Source organism: Myripristis murdjan, chromosome 15 (genome assembly GCF_902150065.1).
Source record: "Myripristis murdjan chromosome 15, fMyrMur1.1, whole genome shotgun sequence".
NCBI lineage: Eukaryota > Metazoa > Chordata > Actinopteri > Holocentriformes > Holocentridae > Myripristis > Myripristis murdjan.
The window spans coordinates 2,164,318-2,180,645 of NC_043994.1; positions in this window are offsets into that span (position 1 = coordinate 2,164,318).

Genomic DNA, 16,328 nt, shown 5'->3' on the forward strand with positions numbered 1-16,328 from the left:
CATATGTGGGTGTGGCCTGTACACGCAACTCAGTCAGTGCGACGTAACGTCCGCTGCACAAAGGATTGTGGGTCGGAATGGCCAGAGCAGCATGCTGAAATCCATACTGCGAAATCTGACCGGATGTAGTAGAACATCCTGGTACTCTTGGCATAGTGCATCTGACATACTATGTATTGGGACATACTAAATCTTTTTTTTCCCTACTAAATAGTATGATAGTATGAGTATTGGAACGCAGGGCAAGTCTACTTTCCGCGCAAGGTGGAGCGGAGCCGGCGCAGTGGAAGTTTGGCTGACTGCCGCACACGTCACCAAAACCTCACAATCAGCACAAACCGTGCCAATCTCCTTTGATCTGACATCAGTTGTGACGGGACAGTTGATATGGAGATATATGTATGTGCTGATTGAGATTGTAGCATTGAATAGTGTTTTTTTGTCGGTATTTATTGCATCGTTAATGTGCCTGACATTCCGGAAGCCTGCCTGTGAGGTTTTGGTGACGTGTCCGCACTGCTCGCCGGTCTCCGCTCCGCGCCTGTCTCCTGTGCTCCGCTCCGCCTGCGGCAATAGACCTCCATGTCAGCTGTGTAAACTTTCATTACGCCTTCACGCAGCGCATTTTAAAGGCGAGGACAGGGGCTCATTTGATTGGTTAAATGTGAATCGGCTGTGCCAAACCCACTCCACGCCTTCTCTCCTCCCTTGCGCCGGTAGGAGGAACGGCGGAGTACTTGCGCCACCGAGAACGGCGTGCCAAACTTGCAAAATCCACCTGGCCACACCCAGTTGGCGAAGCGCATCTGCGCTACGCCCCCGCCTCGCCAGGTCTGCGAAACTAGAGCCCTTTGTCTGTGTGTGTGTGTGTGTGTGTGTGTGTGTGTGTGTGTGTGTGTGTGTGTGATTTTCTGGAGGTTTAACCCCAAGGATAATATGTGTTAAAATTTTAAAATAACAGCTGTGTTAAATAACTCCATTATAACATTATTGAATAACATTTTTCTGCACCAGTTCATAAATATTATGTCTGAATATTTTATAAAGGCCTCACGTGTCATTTAAAATAAATTCATACATTTTCTCTTAATAGGCTACAGTTAATTCAACATGGCACCAAAAACAACTGCGCAAAGGTCAAAAACATTAACGTTAACTGTTTTGTAACAAGGTAATAAACATTTTCTATTTCAAAAGGTGGATTTAATTCATTTTTACATTAGCTGTTTGTATCAAATGTCATTACCAAAACATTTTGTCATTACCGCAACACACAGTCATTACCACCACAGAGCATATTTTTTGAGAAAAACAAATTTATTAAATAATTTCTATATATTTATTTTGTATTTGTGAGAATTTAACATTTTTTCTTAACATTTTATCCAAAAAATATATAAATTATTAATGTACTGAAAGCATAAATTGAATTGTCAGAGTAGCATCTAACATAATATTGAAATATCAGAACAAACAACCCCTATAAATATGTTTAAAATGAAATAAAAATCATTCTCAGCACAGCTTAGTCAAAATTAATGTTTGAAATTACATGCAATGTTTTAAAAACACCATATTTTCATGTTGTTTTGAAAAATAATTCATTATTTGATGATGTGATGGTAATGACGTTTTGTCCTGACATCTTGGAAAAACCTATAAATATATTAATATATCTGAAATAAATGGTCACAACCATCCACAAGAATGAATTCCTGAGAAAATAAAAGCAATATTCAGATGGATAAAAATATGTTTCTACAAGTTGTATTTTCTTACAATTTAAGAAGTCAAAAGTTCCCTCAATTGAAGAATTACCCATATATCCCGATATTTTTTCCGCAATGTGAGAGCAAATGTTCAGTTAAGTCAAAGCCAAATATGACATGACGGGGCTGGAGCTTTTTTGGGTTGTGGATGGCTTGTGGCTGGGGCTTCTGCAGTGTTCCTGGTAGTATCTGGGGGGCAGGAGCTACTACAGGAACGTCCTCTCGCTCGGCCCTCTCACCTGCCATGTCTCCACTGAGAGGGCTGAGTAGGAGGAAAGTTCCTGTAAAGTCAACGGGCGGTTGCGCGATCATGACCGGGGCATCAAAATGCGTGTTGTTAAAAAAGCCTGTTGTTAGCGTTAGCTAACGTCCGCTAAAACTAACGTTAGCGCCCCTAAAAATGCTGACTAAAAGTGTGTTGTTAGCGTTAGCTAACGTTAGATAGCACGTTAGCGTTAGCTTGGTAGTGTTGGCCGTGTTGCTAGGGACGCCTAGTGCCCGGCTGTTTGCTTTCTGTTGACACCACATCACGCCGAGAGTAAATCCAATCAGCACCAAGTAAACCCCAAGCCCCACCCGGGAGTTTTTCGGGGCTGCTCAGAGTCTCTACCCCGAGGCAGGGCCGTTTTTAGCCCCTGTAAAAGTTAAGGAACTCTCTCCTTCGGGGTAGTTCCTGCGGTGGAGACACGCGACAACGGCCCCAGTCACATGAAATTACTCCGAGAGTGCCGGAGTGTTTGTTCCTGCCCCGCTCCTCCTCTGAGCGGGGGCGCGCGGAGCAGTGCAGAGAGCTCCAGGTCAGCAGCGCAGCAGAGCAAGGATCACAGCACAAATTTGAACTATATCGTTATATGCGATATAGTCTGATTCCATATCACATTTAAAAATATATCGATATGATTTTTATATCGATATATCGCCCAGCCCTACTGTTATGGTCAGTGGCGAGCAGTGACGTTTTTGTGTAGTCATGCTGTGGTCCCAATTTCATGCAAGCACCCGCGAGGGCGTGAGCTTGAAAATTTTTGGGCATTTTTTTATTAATAAAAAACGCATAATATGGTTTTTAACTATACTATATCAACTCGACAACTCGATTTTGATAGACACGCGCGCGCATTTTGCCCCAATGTTACCAACAACAATGTGTTGCAATTTACAGTGTAAATGAAAGCAGAAATTATTAGAACAGACGGATGATGCAGTAATTGTCATTTGCAGTATGATGCAGTAAAGTAGTGTCATTTGCTTGACTCTGTAACCAGTTACAGAGTCAAGTAAACGACACATGAACATGCTCACAGTGTTACCAACAAAATGTTGGAATTTACCATGAGATCGGAACTATTCTGACGTGCCACGGGGTGATGCAAACACACAGCAATGTCACCAGCTAGCCTACATGGTCAATGAAATGACACACAAACATGCCCAATTGCCCATCAGGCTACGCACCAAAGTGATAAACGTCAGAGAACACCTCTTTTTCATAACACCTGCAACAGCCTAAATCGATGAAACATGCCAGGTTACTCAATAGTCCAGTCATTTTATGAAAAAACCTAGGACAAATTGCAAGAGAAAAAAACTCAACTGATTTTGTATCCTCAGTTTGTCCTGAGTGAGGGAAAAAAAGTCCCAAGAAATCCCATTGGTGGAAAGTTTTGAAAATCACCTATTTATGACCACATATTACCAAAAAACACTGTTTTTAACACACAGGGGAAAGGGGTTCAAAATTTTACTTTCAGATATCACTATAAAAATTCACAAGTTGATTACACACAAAGACAAGAAAAAAAGTCAATTACAAGTTCTTTGAATTATTCTGTTTACTATATATATAGTAACCTTTTAATTCACTGTTATATAGTAACCTTTTAATTCAAGATTACTATATATATAGTAACCTTTTAATTCACTGTTTAAATGTCTCTTCTGGCATTTATTCCTCCTTATATTCCTTATTAGCGCATATCAAATCAGATAATGTGTGATATGCATGTGTAAACAGAAACATAAATAAATAAATACAAAATCAAAATAAATAATAAATCTTCCTTTGTTATATCTACCTCTTGTAACATTTGCCACAAAAACTGGAGAACCTTTGAATAAGTCCCCTTTAAAAGGCATTTAAATTTTTGAAAATCAGGAACAAAACACTTAACAAAAAATAATATTGCTAACATAATGTTGTTATGAAATGTTTCCACGTACCCTCTGCAATGTGCTCGCGTACCCCTAGGGGTACACGTACCCCTGGTTGGGAATCACTGTATTAGACTCTACAACTTGACACTAACCTTAATCAATCTAAAACAAAAGGTGAGGGTGTGTGCAGTGTGCCAACTATACCATGGGAGCACTTCTTCTTTTTTTTTTTTTTTTTTGGAGGGGTGTGGGGGCAATGCCACATTTATAATGTCACCTGTAATATTTCTGTAGTATTCCTAAAGTAACTCAAGTCCATCTAGGGTTAGAAAGAATGTGTTTAATTGTGCTGTCTCCAAAGATCATAGAAGAGATGTCTACAGTTATCCTTTAAATCTACTTTAGTAAAACTTAATGCAATGTTAAGCAGGAAGAAGCAGCACAACTACATTCAAAGTCAATAAATATTTAAAAATATCCAAAATAATCAATACATTCAGGTTATGCTTATTAAAATGACTAAATGATTAATTTGAGAAAGATAGAGAGGAGAGGGTGACAGCTCTGCAGCAGCAGTTCCTGTTTTTCTGCAAGTTTCTGAAACCCGCTATAAACTCATGACTTAGTACAAAGTCCACTCAGTGTTTCAGTCCCGTCCAGACAGTGCGAACAGGAGAGAAAGTTCAACTTAATCCTTAACTGGCTGGAAAAAGTGGTTATTCTCTGGTCGATAATTTCCAGCTGAAGATTCTTTGTAAATCCCTCTGATGGAAAAGTAGTCCACAACTCCTACTCTGAGGGTCCGACCACGAAGAAAGAACCCTGATGGCTCTAAACCATGTCCTTTTAGACCCTTCTCAGGCACCACCTAGTACACACAAACTCCTGAATGCACACTCATTCTCTTTCTAGGATTGCTCCAAACCCTGGCTAGATGCAGCCAAGGGGCTGTTATGAATAACTCCCTCTTGTAGGCCTCGCATGGCACAGTAAAACACAGACTTGTCTCAACATGTTTCAACCATTAATACATTTGATCATTTCTTTTGTTTACATTCATTGACCAAATTCATCATTATTTCCAATTATTGTTACTTAAATCATATAAATTATTGTACATTAATCATGAGTAGGCTAATTGTTATACATTGTCTTAAACCAGCATTTCTACATTACATAGCATAGCAGTAATCATCATAGCTGTTATTCATATCTCAGAACTCTGTCATACGTATCCAGTGTCGGCAGTTTAATGGGAAGTCTTGTACTTTACCAATACCTCTTAATTGAAAATCCCTTAATTTCCCAGTGTCACCATCACTTGGCTGTTTTGGGCATGGGGGGCTCTCACTCCTTTTTGACAACAGCAATAAATTCTTTACAACCAACAGCCACTGACCATAGCATTGGTGATAGACAGGGGAGGGGTCACAGGGCTCTGGTGTTGAGGTTTTCCTAACAACCCATAGTAGTATAGCAGCTACCCACAGTACATGTAGCTTATCTGACAAGACAAAGGATCCCAATTTGTCCCAACACATAAAACAAAGGGGATGAGATGATTCCATAAGTCTGACAGCTCCTGCCACCCAGTACCAGGCATCAGGGGCTGCCACATGGTTTATTTATTACAAGAAAATGTATTTTCTATTTTTTTTTTCTTTTTTATGCAGATGTTAAGGTCATTTTCTTGTCTTTTTTCTAATTTCCAGAACATTTCCCTGTGTTGTTTTTTTTTTGTTTTGTTTTTTTTTTTTCGGCTAATTTTTTAGTCATTTTTGTGTACATTTTACTAATTTCTTTGTAGATAACTGGTCTACAAGCTACAACAGGGTCATTTCTTGATAGGTTACTCATGACCTTTTTGTGATGTTTTTTTTTTTTTTTTTTAAGAAATTAAGTGACCTGCTTAGGTTTTGATTCCAAACATGATGCAGATCTGCACTCTGATTCTCCTCAGTCACTCTGCAGAATTGAGCCATTGGTCAAAGACACTCCTGGTCTGGGAAGAACTTGTGTTTAGGCCTGAGTGCTGATAATTTCATTCAGAGGCCTGTCTATTACTGGGTAAAAGCAGTGCTTGTGCAGGTCATCTGAGGATGTGACATTTGTGTGCTCTGTTGCAGCCTCAACAACAAAATTCTGCAGATGGTGGAGAGGCTGGGCCTGTCCCTTTACATGCAGACTGCCCTGTACACCTCCAGTGTCCTTTCACAACTCTTGTCTCCATATTTCGAAGTGTCGTGATAACCTGAATGAGTCAAGTCCACAAGTTCCAGAGTGGGACATTGTAGCTGGGTCCCATATTATCTTCTTGACTCAAAACATAACCTCAAACAGAGTGAGAAGTAAAGTAAGCTTCTCATCAATCAGTCCACTCACAGCTCTGGGGTTGTATGACAGAGACTACCTATCTGAGGTCTAAAGGCTAATTTATGCTCCCTTTACATATATAAATGAATACATCCATTTCAAACGGTGTAACCATCACTGCCCACATACTTTCATATGTCCTTTACGCTGGCATGGATGTGATGCAATAAGTCCACCAGAGAGCAGCTCAGCAACTCAGCACAAACATGGCGATGGTGACGTAGTAATGCACCTGCTCTGTTTCTGCCAAAGAGGCAGAAACAGAGGTGGCGTTGTAGACGGCTGTGTTCTGTGAGGTCATTAAACACATCATAACAAGAGGACAGATAATTGTATTCTGTAATATTACCAAGGAGAGAAATTTCTTCCTTGTGTGTTGCTCATTGGCTAATTTCTCTTGAACTATTGGCTACATTGCCCGCCACGTGCACAAATATGAACAAAATGAGCACAGTATGGACAGAAGGCTCCGTCCATATCTGTATCCATATTTAACAGTCTACCTGTGTGCATAAAAGAGTACACACACTCATTGACTTCTCACCTCAAGGCATAAGACATGTCGAGTAGAACACTGAACAGAATGAAAAAGCTGAGCTTTCTTCTGAACTAGAAGCAGTAAATTGGACACTTGTGGAATGACGACTTTGCTTCTCTTCCAGATCCAAACAGACTGCACCAACTTGGATTTCCCTTAACACTGAACTGCTCCACACATACACTTATGCACTGAGGACATGTTTTTTTCTGAGCTGAGTTTATTCTATTTCTATTGGGACATTCATGTACAGTAAAGCCCCATCACGTTTAAATCATGAATTACTTTTTAATACTACAGGAAAGAAGAGCTATTTTTATAGGGTATGTTCATTATCTTCTCTCACACACACACTCAACACCTTAACAGGATCAGTGTCTTCAAACTCAGCTTTTGTAGCCATTACAGGGGACTTAATCATATCACTATGGACAAAACACTTCAATATTTTACCAGTATGTTAACTGTTCAACTATAGACAATAAAACACTGGACCTACTGTATGCAAATGCTAAGGATGCATACAGTGCTCCTATCTCCTATCTAACACCTATTCAAAACAAGCCTGAACCAGGAGAGGATACCAGTGTTGTGGAAGAGGTCGTGCTTCGTTCCTGTTCCTAAGAAGGCAACTCCATCTGGCCTCAATGACTATTGACCAGTTGCCCTCACTTCTCGTATGATGAAAGTGCTGGACAGGCTGTTCTTGGCCCATCTTAGGTCACAGGTGAAATCATCACTGGACCTTCTGCAGTTTGCCAACCAACCTCGTGGGAGTGAATGATGCCATCATCTGAGTCAATATTAATATAGGGTACCATTTGGTGTCCCGGGCAGAAATCACTCAGCTTTCATGAAAAATTTGCAAAATAACAAAACTCTGAGGGTTTATTATAAATGGCCAAACATTTAAACATACATTGGTACAGAGATACATCTTTAAAAGGGTGTTCTTCATATTTAAAAAAAATGTTCTATGATTAGATGCATGTGATTTTGCCATGTCCCAAACTCCTCTCTACTAACTTCACTGAGTGTATTAAGTAGTTAAATGATATACAATGTACAAACCTTTTACATGCTCTTGTTGCTCTCATCAAGTACTTGAATAAAATGAGTCAATTGGATCATTTATGGTCTAATGTCATAACAATAATAAACGTTTTGCATGTGTCCCTGGATTTGCTGTCCACCCCGTCATTAGGTGGTTACTGCCACTATAAGAAACCCCCTGCTGTAATCAGTGACATCACTACCACTGCTTTGTCTTTTACAAATGGAGTGAAGAATAGCTCCTGCAGAGAGAGTACATATCAACATTTATATTTTGACATTTTCATCATTTTATGATTGAACTTGAATGTGTTCAATCTTAATGTGTCCACTCTGTCATTGCAAAATATGAATCTATATAAATGCTTTTCAGAAATTGAAAATATGTTTGTTTAAGTATACACAGTCACCTTCCTAACTGATACATGTTGCTAGCTAATGGCCCAACATGTGCTCATTAAATGCAAACTTCAGCCAGAAACGTCCTCCCTGTCATTGTCCACCCTGTCATCAAGTCTAGTTTTATAACAGTTTTATAAGTTTTTCAGTGTTTCAGAAGTCAAGTGGAGGACAAAACATATGCAGAGAAAGAAACCATTTGAAAGGATACCTATGTTTATACTTTTTGTGGTAGGCCTACATTTAGGGACCAAAGGCCCTATCTTGTGCCACCCGCTATCCGCTGCCACTACCCGCTACCCGCAAATTGCGGATTTAGGAGCTTCCGCTATCCCTAAACGGTATCTTGCGCCACCCGCTACCCGCTATCCGTTATGCCGACTCCGTCATTTGCGCCTGGAGGTGTGTTCGTGGGCGTGTTTCATGCGCTATCCCTAAAGTTGCTATCTTGCGCACACACTTTAGGGATAGCGGATAGCGGGTGGTCCTGACCACCCGCTATCCGCTATCCCTAAAGTTTGGGCTGTTAGGAGAGCGAGCCCAGGCGGCTTCAATGCGCGCCCCGACGGAGCCTCGCCACGCACACGGTCGGACTGATACCGGGACGCCTCCGGAATGGACTGAGTATATTACTCATATAGACTGTTTAGAGGAAAGACTGTTTTAATTGGACACTTATGCCAGCACGTTTTATTGTTTTATCATAAGCCAGCAGCTGTGCTATATTTTTATTTTTAATATTTTATTTGCCCAATCTACCTTGTCAATAAATTAGTTTACACATAGTTCCACCTCTGCCTCTTGTGTGTGTGTGGTGTGACCCGGGGATTTTACTCAATCAGTACAACCTTGTGACACGTCCACTTGGACACATGTGGCTCCACCTCCCGAATTAACTCGCCTATAATATAATATATAATATGTATATAAAGCAACTTGCTTTAGCCTCAGTAGAAAATCTCCCTCCCTCTCTCCATCGCGGGTTTAGGATTTAGGATTTAGGATAGCACATCCTGCCCTTAAAGGCAATGGCACCTGGCACACTGATTGGTTTAACTGGCGTAACGCCCAAAACACACCTATTCATAATATAGCGGGTAGCGCAGGTGTTTTGCGGATAGCGGGAGGTGCACAAGATAGCAACTTTTACGGGGGAACGCCTCTTCCTAAATCCTAAATCCTAAATCCGCAAATAGCAGGTTTAGGGAGTCTGGCGCAAGATAGGGCCCCAAGGGTTTTTGTTTTTTTTATATCAATCTTGTTTGTTCCTCTAGTTGAAGGTTTTATTTATTTATTTTTGCTGTCGTTGAGTGTCATTTCCAGATGTAGCCTACCTGTGCACAATTCAAAATACAGTAGGTAAAAAAAGTTATGTTTTGACAAAAAACATTTGTTGACAAAACCATAACATTGTTTCCTTTAAATATATATGAGGCACTTCACTATTGTCCACCCTGTCATGCCAAGGTCCAGCCCGTCATGTCATTGTCCACCCCGTCATGTTCATGTTTTATGTGAATAAATTATTATTTTCACAAGTTATCAAAACCTTTTGTGTGATTTTGCTCTGAAGAGATTAGGGCCAAACAGTATTATTTCAAAGTTTGACCAGATACCTTTATTTATAGAGTTTATTCAGAAATGAAAGTACAACTTTCACAGATTTTACATATACAAACATATTTTTCCATAATTTCTGTATTTTTGAGAGATGTTTTCCAGAAACTAAAATATATTCCTGAACGAGGGACCAAATACCTTTCTGAAAATGTACATTTTGTAATCAATATATGATTAGAACATATTTACTCTGTTCAGAAATTGTCCCATGACAGGGTGGACACATTTTGCAATTTCTAAATTTCAATTTCTAAAAGGTGCAGGAGCTTGACCAACATGCATTTCTAACAGCTTAAGGTCTACTTTATACAATGGATATGGAGTTCAGTGGAAAATCTCATCTTGTTTTGTGTGACATTGGGAAGTCTCAGTGGCACTCTATACTGATATTGACTCATCTACCTGCTGCAGCAAACTCACTCGCATGTGAAGGGAACCAGTTCCATTGCGAGAAGCATATTCTTTGATTTCTCAGGTGCATTCACAGGGGTGCTGCCAGGAATTTTGGGCCCCATGAAAAAAAAAAAAAAAAGGTTATTTACTCGATGATGGTTTAATAATTTTATATTAATTTTTACCTATTTTTTGGGGCCCCTGTAAGGCAAGGGCCCTTGGAATTGTCCTAACTTTTCCTCCATTTACGGCGCCCCTGTGCATTCAACTCCATGCAGCCACTGCTACTGCAGGAGAAGCTGCAGGAAGTAAGGCTAGACAAGCCAGCCATCTCCTGGATTACTGACTACCTGATGGACAGACCGCAATTTGTGAAGACTGGCAGTCCTCTGTCTGAAATGGTGGTGAGTAGAACAGGAGCTCCACAGGGGACTGTACTCTTTCCTTTCCTCCTCACCTCGTACACCTCAGACTTTCAGTTTAACCCTAGGTCATGCCACTTGCAGAAGCTGTCAGACGACTCTGCAGCAGGGGCGTTGTTTCAGCAAAGGTATGGCAATGTGACAAGACATCACAGAAATTCTCAGTGATGATGGGATTTGAAAAATATGAACTTACCTAAAACTTCCTTTCAAAGCCAAGTCCCAGTTAAACAGAGTCCCTTCTACTGGTGTCCACATGTTTTGACAAATAAAGGCTGGTCTAAATTAATTGTTTTTGCAATTACCAAAGATGCTGTTTTTTTTTTTTTGTTTGTTTTTTTTATCATAATTTGCAATCAGTCAACTGATATATTATGAGGTAGCCTCATTTTTATACAAGTAATACTTAGTGATGTAAAACAGTTCAATAGCATTTCCCATCTTTGTTGAGCAAGAGTTTTGTACAAAAAGAATTCAAGGCAGGTCTCTTATAGGCACCTATCCCAAATACAGACTGGTTGGATTCAGTGACTGAAACAAATAAAAGCCCAGCCTATTAATTGAAGCTTTAGCATATTTACTGCATGATTTAAGCTTTCACTAAGCCAGGAGGACCTGTTGTGTTGTTGAAAACTGTTTTAACAGACATGTAGCTCTCTCTCACATTCACAATGCCTAATGTTTGTATGTTATGCACGACTAAGAGAGAGCAGTGAAAAAGCCTTTCATCATATCTAGTTTGGCACATATTTCAGCACCATGGGCAGAGCAGAGGTCTAATCATCATAAGTCATTTGTTTATAGAAAATAAAACAATGCATTGAATTACATCCTCATTTCTAATAGGTAACCAAGGGGTCTTCAAAAGACAGCAAAACAAAAAGGCAAATTTTGCACAAAAATAGGCTCATTTATTGTAGTTTCAAAGAACTAAGGCCTGACCACGCAGGCTGGTTTCATGTTTGAATTCATTTGTTGGTGGAAAAAATACCTGTATCACAGACATCATTTGTACAGGCTGCGCCTTTATCTAAAGCAGCAGAAGGTCTTTCATGACACACTGGAAAATTAGGAAGGAACAAACAAGTTTATTCAATGACACTCATATTTACTGATGGGTGTGTTCTGGACCTATCAGAGGTCTATTTTCTTCTCACTGACAAGTAAGCCTATACGAGTGATTTCAAAGTATGGCAGCTGTCATACCTTGCCATACTTAATTCATGCCTATGCTCTGCAGTGGTTGGGTGTGTAAGTGCTGGGAGGGAGGGAGCACAGAGCACTGGTGGGTGATTTTATGGAGTGGTCTGATAGAAACCATCTGCTTCTGAACGTGGCCAAGACCAGAGAAATGGTTACTGACCTCAGAAGGAGGAGGACAGGCACACAGCCGCTGTGTATTCTGGGAGAGGAAGTTGGTATGGCGTGGTACCTGGGCGTTCACATGGAAAACAGACTGAGCTGGAAGAGCAACACTGAGACTGTATATAAGAGGGGGATGAGCACATTCTATTCCCTTAAGAAGCTGAGATCCCTCAACGTGTGCAGCAAGATATTAGAAATCTTGGCTTAGTGTGTTGTGGCCGGTGTATTCTGTATTCTGCTGAGGGGACAGCATGGGAGCCAGCAGCACCAACACACTGAACAGACTGAGTGAGAAGGCCGCCTCTGTAACTGGCTGCAAACTGGACACCTCCGAGCCTGTGATGAAGAGGAGGACTCTGAACAAACTGTCATCCACTCAGGATAATCCTGACCATCCTCTCCACCACCTACTGGACACACAGCAGAGCTGTTTTTCTAACAGACAGCTTCAGCCTCTCTGTCACCAGGACCGATAGGAAACCTTTTAACTCTCCAGCAGCTCAGCTCAGTCTGACAGAGAGCCCTGTCAGCTCTCAGCACTGGAGTTTCTGTCTCAGCCACACTGCACTCTGTTTTGCTCTGAGAACAACTGGCTTCATGGTGAATTGCGTAGAATTGCATTATATTTGTTGTTAATGCTAGTATTTTATTATATCATTTTACACATATTTATGTAATGTAAACATCTATCTATCTATCTATCTATCTATCTATCTATCTATCTATCTATCTATCTATCTATCTGTCATAAATTTAGATAAGCTCCACTTCCTTTCTTAAAGTCTCTCTCTCCTGTTGCTGTCCTTTTCTGTTTCTGTTTTCTAGATATGCTAGAGATACTATTATTGTATTGGTTTTCATGTATTAATCACCTGGTGCATTATCTGGTCATGTTTTGACTGCTAGCATCTTGTGCAGTTTAAATGTACTCCACTGCAACTTAATGCTGAGCCACAGCTCAGAGAATCAAGGTTTTATTGGTTTTATTCTGTACTTATTTGTATGATCAGTATCATGCATGTTCTGAGAACAGACAGAAATGAGTGATCCAATTAAAAGCACGTAAGCTTCAATTATTTTCCCCAGATGGGATGGCAGTAAAAATATTTTCCCTCATTTGAAGGAAAGATCGTCTTTCCTCTTCTCACAAAGAAATTAATTAGTGATGGAGGCGTTCCCTCAAAAGAGCGCCAAGTATCCTCTTTTTATTCTCTTCTGTCCAAAGTTGTGCTCCTGCCTGCTGCTCCACTTGTCTTGGCTCCTTGCCAAGTGTCCTTCTGCCCGTTTCGTGGCTTTGGGCAGGGCTGGTTTTCAACCTGAGGCGAGGAGCTGAAAGCTGATCAAGAAGGAAATACTCATCTCAGAAGAAAGATGCTTGTAAGTGCCAGATGTCAAGCGTCAGTTGAGCTCCATGTCCATCACTCCCTCTTTTCTTTAGTCTTCCACTTCTTCTTCCACCTAAAGTTTGCTCTCTAACTCCTTCCACACCTTTTAAGCCACTGACACCGGTCCGGATTTCACTCTTTTATTTTGAATTAATTTGGAAATTTTGATTTTTGAGCAATTTTCAGCTGATTTAGCTGATATTTCAAAATTTTCACCTCTTTCATACTTTGTTGTATAAAGCTCCATTCAATGTTTCTCATGTTCAGCATATTTTCTACATTTTTGGTACTTTTTCAACTTTTTTCCCATCTTTTTTACCTCTTAATATTTTTTCAAATCTTTTTGACTTGGGGAGTGTGTGGAAACAAATTAAAACCAGAGTGGATGCCATCACACAACAAATATGTTTTTTTTTAAAAAACATATTTCTTCAGCTTCTTTCTCTCCCACATCTTTCACTTCTCACACACAATTTTAATATCAAAACGTAGATAAATTGGTGCTGTCACACAGTGCTACTTAAGAAATAGGACTTATTTTTCTCAATTATTTGACACTTTTTGTTTTTTCGTAGTTAATTGGAAATCTGTCTCTCCAAGTCTGTAAAGGCTATCTCCAATACTTTTTCAAGAACCTTTTGTGGTTAGAGCTCCCACATCGGACTCAGCAGCCTGCACCTGAATGCACCACAGCCGGAACACACACCCAGGCCGGCTGTGTGTGGTCTCAGCTGCTCTGAGCCTGTCCACTGTTGGAACCATCCTCCAACTTGAACATCTGAACCAACATGTTCAAAACGGTTTGTCCCCACAGCAGCAGCAAAAAAAAAAAAAAAAAATCACTTCTCCTAACTGATCAGTATTTTCCATATTGGCTGCCTGTTTAAGCTGGGACACACCCAGATTTTCCAAGTCCATATGTATTTTATTAATCCTGTTTTTTTTTTTTTTTTTTTTTTTTTAACCTTTTTCCCTATCCTTTTGTGCTCAAATTGTCTGTTTATACTTTCTTTTATCTTTCTTGTGTTATGGCTCTATAAGCTGCATCACATGAGTGTATGTTGTGTGTCTGTTATGACATGAGGTTAATGATACCTAACTGTATATACACCTAATTATTTACTTGGACAGTCACACAATATTCAGAATTTTGCCCCTGTACACCATCACAGTGGATTTGAAATGGAGTAATCAAGACGTGACTGAAGAACAGATTTCAGGCATTCATTTAAGGGGTTGCACAAAAATATGGCGTCAATCTTTTAGGAATAACAGCCAGTTTTATATTTGTCACCCCATTTTCAGAGGCTCAAAAGTCATTGGACAAGCTATACATGACTAAGAATTTTATCTATCCATCTATCTACAGACACATACATACATACATAGAGGTGAAAAGCAGCTCAGCTGGGTTGAGGTCTGGGGTCTGACTTCAGGCCCCAGTTCCTTTCAGTAACTCTTGTATGTTGTGGGTCATTCTTCAGTCATCCACTTCAGATGTCCTCTGTGGTCTTCCAGGTCTTTTGGTGTTGCTGAGCTTACCAGTGCATTCCTTCTTTTTCAGGATATACCAAACTGTTGATTTGGCTCCTCCTAAAGTTGTTGCTATCTGTCTGATATTTTTTATTTTATTTTTTTTTTTTTTTAGCCGAATGATGGCCTCCTTCACCTGCATAGACACCTCTTTGGATCACATGTTGAGGGTTCTGATAAATAGCTACCACATGCAAACGCAAACACTTGGAATGAATTCCAGACCTTTTATTGTCTTAATTTGTCATGGAATAACGAGGGAAAAGGCCTCACATGGCCATCAAACTGCTTTTTAGTCAAATGTCCAATGACTTTTGAGCCTCTGAAAATGGGGTGACAATGTATAAACCTCGCTATAATTCCTAAAAGGTCAATGCCATATTTTTGTTCAACCCCTTAAATTAAAGCTGTTATCTATCTATGATATTTATTTATTTATTTATTTAAACTTTTCAGCTACTATTCAGGTCATTTTGTTGGAACTTTTTGCTAATTTCTTGCTACTTTTCGGGTTGTTTCTCATACTGTTTTTATTTTTTATTTTTATTTTTGTTTAGTCTTTTGATTTGGTTCTTGCATCTCCCAAAGCTTTTGAAAGACGTCAAGTGAATTTGCTCAGGCTTCATAAACACTTGTCAAAGGTCGATCCAGCATCACTAATCATTCGACGTTTAAATATGATTTATTAAGGATAAATACAGCTTTTTGGGCATTTTTCTTTCTAAATTTACTCATCACTGTTTTCCCTGTTTTTTTTTTAAAGAATCAAATGAATTTTTTCAAACTTCAGAGGGTTACTTGTGGGGGCCCGACACTTTGGGGCAGCAGCTCGTCCTCCACAGTGGAGCGCTCTGCTGCTTTTCTTTAGTCCCCATCAAGCTCATGTGATGTTGGAAAATGCAGAAAGAAGCATTCGCACAATCCACATTTTCAAGCTCCATTTAATGTCCTAGCAAAAGGAGTATGTGACTGTTCTAGGAGTGAGTAAAATAGAAAGTGCATTTTGTTCACTGGAATCAACATAATAATAATAATAATAATAATAATAATAATAATAATAATGATAAAAAAAGATCAAAGCAGTTTATGCCAGACGGAGCTGAATTATTAATTTGTAGAAATAGCAAATCAATCAGTAAAGGTACTGGTTGAGTATTTGGTGGTATGGTGTAGATCAAAGGCACATCACAGCTTTGTATCTCACTAGGGATTGTTGCACACGCACAGAAAACACACATACACATGCACAAGCCTTCAAATACATTTCCCATGTGCATCTGACATACAGTCCAACTCTTATGATCTACAGTCATATCAATGTATA